At 48.8% G+C, this 9,330-nt stretch overlaps 1 pseudogene; it reads left to right on the forward strand.

Annotated features, from left to right (window-relative positions):
- Positions 1-8,236: 8,236 nt before the first annotated feature.
- On the forward strand, positions 8,237-8,931 carry LOC123162611 (uncharacterized protein DKFZp434B061-like; annotated as a pseudogene).
- Positions 8,932-9,330: the final 399 nt, after the last annotated feature.

Raw genomic sequence — 9,330 nt, forward strand, 5'->3', positions numbered from 1 at the left:
ATTCTGTTCCAAAAAATATAGACAAAGCAAAAAACTAAATTTAAAGTCGAACCTCCTCCTGGCAGCTACGGGATCAGTCCTAGACCTCTTGCCAGGAGAACCCTGCCCAACATCCTCTGGATCCCTTCCCCTCTTTGATGGCAACACCCCCTCGCCTCTCGCAGCTGTATGTTCTTTGACTTTCTCCGGTGGGCGGACATATGGTGCATCCTTCCCCTTGTTAGCACCTGCACGAACTTCAGCATGTTCCTCATCATCGGTGTCCTCTTCCGCGTTCTCCATGTCATCGTCGTCATCCATGCTGAGACCAGCGTTTCCATCTAGTTCATCTTGTGTGTCACCAAGCTCTTGGGAACTGTTGTAGTCATACCGGCCACGGCAACCAGTTGGCCGATGTGTCCGTTCTAGGATAAACGAAGTGAACTGCCTCGCAACCGCATCACTGTCAGAGCCACTAAGAGACGTCCACCCCTCAACCAACTTCCTGAGCAAGCCGGTCATTCCGGATGCAAACTGCCCAATTAGATGCTCAATAGGTGCCCTCGCCTGTGCACGAAACAAAGAAGGAGAAATAACCACCCCATAATAGAGTCACTTGCGCGACATCAAAAATAATCTAAGGCAACAAATAGATGTAGATCTTTTGATTACCTCAGTAGGGCAAGACGGAGCTGAGTGCACGTCCATCCACTTTCCAAAGTTTTGAGGCCCCCCAAACACACTGTAGTCTATAGCATGCTTGGCCATCAGCTGGAAAAAACAAAAAAAATAGCTAGGATGTAAGAGAGAGAATGTAAGTTTCAGCACAAATGAAAGAGTTGCCATGTGGAGTGAGACATGGATACAATACGCAGACAACCATGGATAACAAAGGTAGTCATCTCTTATGAACCACAGACGGTTGCCTCATGTCAAATTTGTAAGCATGTCGTGTGGAGAAAGAAACCAGAACTAACCTGCAATTTTCCATATTTGGTATCAGTTACCCTGTCTGCGGCAAGCACAACCTTGACAGCGTTGATAGTCCACGCAGAAACAGCAAACTTGTGCGTAGGCGGCGGGCCTCCTGTCCTAGTGAAATTCACGGTGGACAGATCAAGACAGTCGACGTACATGAGCTGATGTACAACAATTTTAAAAAGAAAGAAATATCAGTTGCCATCATGGTACTTTTCAGAAAAAAACAGGATAATCTATGTTCCCATGATAATCAAGTTGAAGTGCATGAAAAATAGAAAAAGAAGAAGTTGCCATCTGTATGTGCTAATTGCCATCATAGTGTAATGGAAGTTGCCATATTGTCATGATGGCAGTTGCCATATTGTCATGATGGCAGTTCCCATCATAATATGATGGCAGTTGCCATATTGTCATTATGCTAGTTGCCATATTGTCATTATGGCAGTTGCCATCTTGTTATGATCAGGTTGCCATGCATGAATGAAAGGGTGTTAAAAAAGAGTGTTCACATATAAGACTGGTAAAAAAAATACCATTAAATGCAGTCGACAACCCTTTTGGTACATCTTGCTTGAGAATGCATCATGCAGGAAGTCGGCTATGAACTTACACCAATTCATGTTCTTCACATCTTTCAGTTTTGCCTGCACCGCACAAGATTTTCAGGACAACGAGTTGCCTCATCAGAAATCGAATGAAAAAAAAACATCAAAAAGCACTGGCAGTGACTAGCTTTACACATGACATCGGATCAAAAAAGATTGAAGGAAAATAAAGTAGTAAGGATGGACCAGTCACCAGGATGGGGAAGCATTTGTTGCTTGGACGAAGAGAAGTGGTCGGCGTGAAAACAGCCGAGATGAGATACATGAGTAGCTTCATCTTAAAAACATCTCCGTGGGTCGTCATTGACTGCAGCGAATCTGCCAGTACAGACGTGTTCGACATGGATTCCAACCCAGGAAACAAACGGGGGAACATCGCTTCCTCGATATCGTTATTGACCTCGTACGGGACTTTCATCTGTCCACGAGGCACACCCAAAGTGCAGAACACGGATTCCTCGTTCAACGGTAGTCTTCCACGTCCCGGAATCACAAATTCCCTGGAGGCGGGGTCGTAAATCTCACCAAGCCAGTCGCATACAAGGTTGATAAGATTCGTGCACCGGACATTCATCAGAGCCTGCATACCCATCTCAGCAGCAGCTCCCTTCTGATCGTCGGTAAATCTGTCAGTCAACGTAGTCAGTCGTTCTTGGGAGGCTCTGTTGCAAATACGTTTCTTCTTCTGCAAAAAACAGACAAAAAGGGATCGGTTGTTGCCATGTTTTGCACTGTCATGAAATTTTAGTTCATGACAGACGACTGCAAAGCTCGAGGTGGCAACCAGTAACATAAGCAGGAGGGGGGGGGGGTTGTGTGGACAGTTACCTCATCACCCTCTTTTCTCTGTCTAGTTGCCCGATTATGTTGTGGTGGATCCATGAAATCATCATCATCATTTTGATGATCACCACGAGCCATTCTGCTGAGATAGGAACAGACCAAATTGTCACGGTGGAAATGAAAATGCAAGAGGTAATCAGTTGCCACCTAATAAAAAAATGTAAACTAGTGAATGCAAAATATAACATGAACACACACGCACCCCTCCTGTGAATGTTGAAAACATAAATGTGGCAAGTAAGCACATTAGTTGCATTTTAAAAAAGTGTACAGATCATAAATGCACTTGAAAACAAAATGTTGAAGTTGCCATGTTAGCCCAAGATAGTACGATAGAAAGTCACAAAATCCTCCACATCACAAAAACTAAGATGTGGCAGCTCACACCCTGTCCTAAAACACACCAATGAAATGCCATGTGTTCAGCGGCAAAAATGTGCTAGGTTGAAATTGCCATGTTAAAATGCAAAGTGATGAAAAACATCTAATCAAGAACCTGAAAACTGCCACAGTATGTCCAGATATCATAAGTCATTGTGGCAAAAACACAAAAATTGCGTCTGCAGTACAATGAATTTGCCACATTGTACTGACTATAACATGGCAACAGACATGATGTGGTCAGACAAAAAATTGCCACATGGAAAGCATATGTATGGCATCTGATATAATTGATATGCAAAATTGGTTGCCATGTTATGCAGTTTGCCACATTGTCCTGTCTACAGTATGGCAATAGACACAGTGTGTTCACATTCTATTTGCCACAAGAATATACTATCCATGTGGCAACAGGCACAGTTGATGTGCACATTAGTTGCCATCCAGTGCAGTTGGTTGCAGAAACTGCATTGACTACCGATTTACTACACTTTACCATTCATACAGTGTGGCAACTATCACAAATCATTCAAGAAAATTAGTTGCCGCAATGAAACAGCATGTTTGTGGCTGATATCACAGTAATTCAGCAAATTAGTTGCCACATGGAAAAGCGTGTGTGTGGCAACTATCACAGTCAATCAATAAATTAGTTGCTGCATGGGAAAGCTTGTTTGTGGCAACTATCACAGTCATTTCAGTAAGTTAGTTGCCGCATGGGAAAGCACGTTTGTGGCAACTATCACATTCATTCAGGAAGTTAGTTGCCATACAGTCATGATAGTTAATCAAACTACCACGTTTGCCTCATACTGCAGTTTCAAAAACAACTAACTAGATCTAGGGTTCAATGGCAACTACAGTGACTTCAAATTCAACCTCAAAGTTCTCCCCCGAACTGATTGCAAACACCAATTCGAACCAATGCGCAACTAACAAACCGGGAGACACCTGCCCAATCCCAAGGCACAACTAGTGCGTGCCTCTAGACAGGCATAACCACACCGACGAGGCCGCCGCGGCGGCGGCGACGAAACTACCCAGTGCCACCGAAAACGGCTAGCACAGGACTCCGCCCCTGGCGGGAACACCGACGCATCGCCAAATCGCCTGAATCTCTACGAATCTTGAGTGAGGAATCGAACAGGGAGGGAAGGGGGAAAATGCAGGAAGGGATTGTGAGAGTTGGAGTGAGCATTACCTTCAATCCGCAGGCGCTCCGGCGAAGCCGCTCCGTTTCGGTGAGCACCACCGACGGCCGTGAACACCGTCGATTCTTCCGCCTCCGCCGTCGCCTTCTCCCCTCGTCTTCTCCTCCAATGGTTTGAAATGCGAAGTGGGTTGTGCCAGTAACTGCGGCGGCGAATAAATGGAACCGTGAGGGAGAGGGGGGGGGAGGTGCGCGATGTGTTTGACGTCAACCGCGGTCGGCACGTGGCGTGCGGGCGCATAGCAGTTCCACCGCACGCCCCCGAGTGGCAACCGCTGACCACGGGAGGGCAACCAACGTGCGGGCGACCTGTCTCGCACACCGCACACGCGCCTCGTCCTACGTGGCGCAGAAAAACGACCAGATTGTGCCAAGATTCGTGCACAAAGTACCCAACGGTGATCGTTGCGTGTGGTCGAGATGGTTAACGCCCACACGTGTGGGCGTTAACATTTCCCATTATTTATGGTCTACATCATTCTAGTTTTATTTCAGGTTTACATCATTTGGAAAGAAAAGTAAATAACTGGATATCAAATTTGATGGCCATGAACTGAATCAATATCTCTGAAAATTAGCACCATGTTTATCGAAAATGTGTACTCCATGACAACATCAAATATTAACCACCTGAAGAATATCATGGTTTTCAGAGCTTTTATTAAAAGGGACACAACACTCCACCATTAGGAAGACAGAGGCGTGAGATTAGACTTACAAAAGCGACATAAGCAAGTGATTTGGATATACGCAAGCCACCAGACATCATCCTTTGTGGTGAAGAGGACTTGCCAAGGTACACTGCAGGGTGAATGTTTTTTTAATTAAAACAAATAAAAGAAGTTGGATGGATATGAATGCTTTACCTTACAAATACAATGATGTACTACATCACAACATAGTCAAATCTAAGAATGGATGTCCTACATTACAACTCATGTCAGCAACATGGCCGCTTCCTTCCTTGCTCAGAAGCAAATTGCCTGGAAGCAAACAGTTCAGTGCAGCAGCAAGCGGGTTACTCGGCAATTATGATGCAAACTGGTTAGGATTGCTTTCATATGCAACTCCGATGTTTCATTCATCTTTGCAACTGCTAGTCTAGCTAATTCTGGTTTGCATCAGACTGCACTAAACTCTCCTGACAGATACACCACCTACGGAATTCTCTCCTGACAGATACAACTGAAACTGAAAACCTACAATATTTTGCAGGTCTACGGGTCGACGGCTTCTTCGTTAGAGCATTACTAGTAGAGCCCTCAAACCCTCAAACCCCTAAAAATAACTGCTTTTTTACAGTTTTCGCGAAAAAAACACCGTAGACTAGAACCTCTAAACCCTCAAACCCGTAAAAAAATTTAGAGGTCCAACCCTCAAACCAGTTTACAATCCATAGAAATAGGGTTGAGAGGAAAATCGCCTCCCAACCCGCACTTGCTCGCTCGCTCGCTCCTCGCTCGCGCGGGAGCCAACTGCTCCTCCTCCCGGCCTCCTTCTCCCGCCGCCTCCAGCCGCGCCGGCCATGGAGGGCCCCTCCGCCGCCGCCAAGCCCCGGCCGCCTCGCCGCCCTGGCCCCCGCCCCCGCAACGGCCGCCACGCCCACCCCGGCCGCCTCGCCCGCCCCGGCCCCGGCCCCCGCCCCCGCCCACCCGACCGTGGCCGACGTGGTGGAGGCGACCCACGTCGGGGCCAAGCGGCGGCGGGCCTCGCAGCGTCTCGTCCCGCCTTCCCGGCTCCCGCCCGCCCCCCGTCCCCCGCCCCCGCCCCCGCCCCCGCGCCCGCCCCCAAGAAGAGCCAGCCGAAGGCGGCCGGCCGTGGGCCTTGTGGGGCTTCCTCCAAGGTCGCCGGCTCGTCCCCGACCGTGAAGAAGCCGCGGAAGAAGCCCGCCCGCCATCGTCGTCGAACCTCCTCCCGCCGCGCACGAGGTGTTCGAGGAAATGGCAACCCCATCCTCATTCATGGACCTCCTCCAAAACGCGGAGGTGGACCTCGGAGCTCCGCCTCTAGACCCCTTTAGGGTTGGTGACAACTTGGAGGAAAAGGAGGAAGATGAGGAGGATGAAGGGGATAACGAGGAGGAGGTGGCCGAGATAGGGGTGGAGGCATTCACCACCGCTTCTCGCCCACACCGAGGCGGAAGATGTCCTCTTGGTTCGTGCTTGGGAAGTTGTGGGAATGGATGCAACCACCGGCACCGATCAAACCGGTAAACTGTATTGGCAAAGAATCGAGGACGTCTATTGTAGGATCAAGCCGAAGAATAGTGGGTTCATCCATCGCTCTTTCCGGTCGCTTCAAGGCCGGTGGGAGTGGATCAAGCCCGCTTGTTCTCGTTGGAGTGCGGCCATGGACCAAGTGAGGGATGCACCACCTAGTGAAACCGTGGAGAGTGACTATGTGAGTACATATTTCTTCACTATTTTGATTATGTGTGTGCACTATGCTATTGGTGGGTTCTTATGTGATTTATGTGTGGTTGATAGGAGACAATTGCCGGCTTGAGGTACAAGGAGATGGCCGCTTCTAAGGGCAAGCCATTCCCATTTAAGCATGTTTGGTCAATTCTTCAAACCTTTGACAAGTGGAAGTTGAGGGATCAAGAGACCGCACCCAAGAAGTCGGCAATGCTAAGGATGGACGATAGTGAAGATGAGGAGGAGAGGAACTTGGGCAAGCCCGAGGGAAACAAGAAGGGCAAGCTAAGGGTGAAGATGGAAGAAGAGGCGTCAAGCCTAAGGGAGAAGATGGACCACATGATGAAGGCAAGAGAGGAATTGACAACGAAGACATTGGAGATGAAGCTTCTTATCACCGAGAAGAAGAAAGAGGTCAAGCTTGCACAAGTTGAAGCAAAACGTGAAGAAGCAAAGTGCAAGGCCGAGTTGGAGGAGAGGATGATCAAGCTCAAAGAGGCAAAGGTATGGAAAGAACTCATGGTGGAAGAGAAAGAGCACATGATGATGTCCAAGAAGGACATGGATCAAGACCAATTGCAATGGTGGAAGGACTACAAGGAGGACATCGCGGAGAGGAAGAGGATGTTCCATGTTGCGTCCTCTATTTTTCGAGGTGACACTCCGATGAGTAGTTGTGGTGATGGCGGTGTGTACGATTCCACCGGTGACGATGGAGATGCTTGATGGAGCCCGCTTGTGGTCTAGAAGATGGCGCCGATGTGCAACTTTTGGTGATGGTGCCGATGAGAGGAGGAAGATGATGATTTTGTGATGTAAACTATTAAACTATGCATCAATGATTGTCATTTGGTAGTTTGTTTGGAAGTTGATTGTGTTCTTGTTGTCATAGATTGTGATATGTGAAATGACAGTTTTAAAGGTTGGGGTTGAGGCAAAGACTAGAACCCTCAAACAACCCTTAAAGCAGTTTAAGGGTTGGGTTTGAGGGTTCTAGTATTTGCCCCTGTTTTTTAACCCTTAAAAGTGTCAAAAAGTGCCACTTCTCAACCCTTAAAACTGTTTTAAGGATTTGAGGGTTTGAGGATTCTACTAGTAATGCTTTTAGCCGTTGTGTCTATCTTTCAGTAGGCATCGCATTCCTTCCAGTTACACACTTAAACACAGAAATACCAAATGGATGGGCCCATGTAAAAAAATTGATAAAAAATGATTACGCTGACACAATTCCTGTATTTACAGGCAGACCACCCATATGCATTGCCCAGCAGGAGAGAAAGCTATTTTCCACCATTTGTTCAATATTTCTGTTTCCACCTGATTCTTATCCCAACAATTGGCTTCCCTACTATTTTTTTCCCTACTATAAACTACACCTATACTCCTATACCATTTGTACAATCCCTACAAGAAAAACACCAAACATCATATGGGACAATTTATTGCTCAAACGGTAACAAGTAGCCAAGAACTAAAGTCTGAAATTTAGATAAACAGATGCTAGTCAATTTCATTCCCGGGACAACCAGAAGTAGTCAGAATCACACATATGCACTTACTCCCTCGGTCCAAAAAAACTTGTTCCAAATTTCTCTCTCAAATGGATGTATCTAGCACTAACTTGGTGCTAGATACATCCATTTGAGGGACAAGTTTTTTCGGACGGAGGGAATATGTATGTACCAAGCACGACATAACCTTGCAACCTGTCCATTGGGAGCGGCGAAGACTACACACAGCACCATGCACGGTTGCTGGAGAGGTTGAGCGCTCTGAGACTGCGGCAGCCGGAGAGCGCCCTGGCGGCGACATCGCAGCCGATGAGGTTGCCGGACAGGTCAAGGTACTACAGCCCGGAGCAGTTGGTGAAGTCCGAGAGGCCGCCGGAGGATCTTATTTCAGGCGAGGCCCAGCCACCGGACATACCCGAGGTCGGCACCCACCATCCAGCCGTCCAGGGCGGCAAACCCCTGCCCGCCACCGCCAGAGTCCTTGGCTGCACCAATCGCATCACCGAACAGATTCAACGAATTGAGGCCGCTGCAGGAGCCGGAGAGCGCGGCCACGTCGGCGACGGAACCGCGCAGCACGGGATTTCCGGAGAGGTCGAGCACCTCGAGCTTGCTGCCGCACTTGCCGCCGGCCACCGCCTCGCATCGCTGACGTTGGCCCCGCGGAGGCTGAGCCTCTCGACGCCGCTGAGCTGCAGCAGGGTGGCCGCGACAGCGTGGATGTCAGTATTGAGCAGGACGGTGGAGAGCGAGAGCGACGTGAGGCGCTCGCCCCTGCACACCGCGCCGGGGAACCTGCAGGCGCCGTCGTGCGCGGTCCAGCCGTCGAGCGACGCCTGGTTGGGCAGCGCCGCCTTGAAGTCGTCCAGCAGGTGTGCGTCGTCGGCGGCCGTCACCACGAGCGCCGCCAGAAAGAATGCCGACGCTATGGCCAACCGCACGGAATTCATGTAGGAGCACGCAACGGCGAAGCTAGAGGTAGGAATGAAGGTGGGAGCGTGCTCGAGTCGATGAGTATCTACGGCCTGCCGCTTGATTTCAAATAAGTCACCAATTTATAAATTGAAAAGTGAAAAAGTTAACTTATTCTACCAAACATATTCAATTTGCAAGTCATCCCAACTTATAAGCGGCAGCCGACCCATCATCGTCCAGAAACCGCTTGACCTATCATCACTCCAGAAGTTGCCCGATAAGCGGCAACCGACTAACCTCAGAAATCCAGCAAGCCAAAAATCAACGACGTGGCCGCAGCAGAACAAAATAGAACGGCATGCATGCACCCATCCGGAAACGTCCACAAAAATTATCGAAAGCAAGTGGACGCAGTCAAACCGCCCATGGAGAAACGACACCAGGACAAAGGGAGTGTCCTGGATCCCGTACAAATTGGCTAGAGCCAC

Source organism: Triticum aestivum, chromosome 7B (assembly GCF_018294505.1).
Source record: "Triticum aestivum cultivar Chinese Spring chromosome 7B, IWGSC CS RefSeq v2.1, whole genome shotgun sequence".
Taxonomy (NCBI): Eukaryota; Viridiplantae; Streptophyta; class Magnoliopsida; order Poales; family Poaceae; genus Triticum; species Triticum aestivum.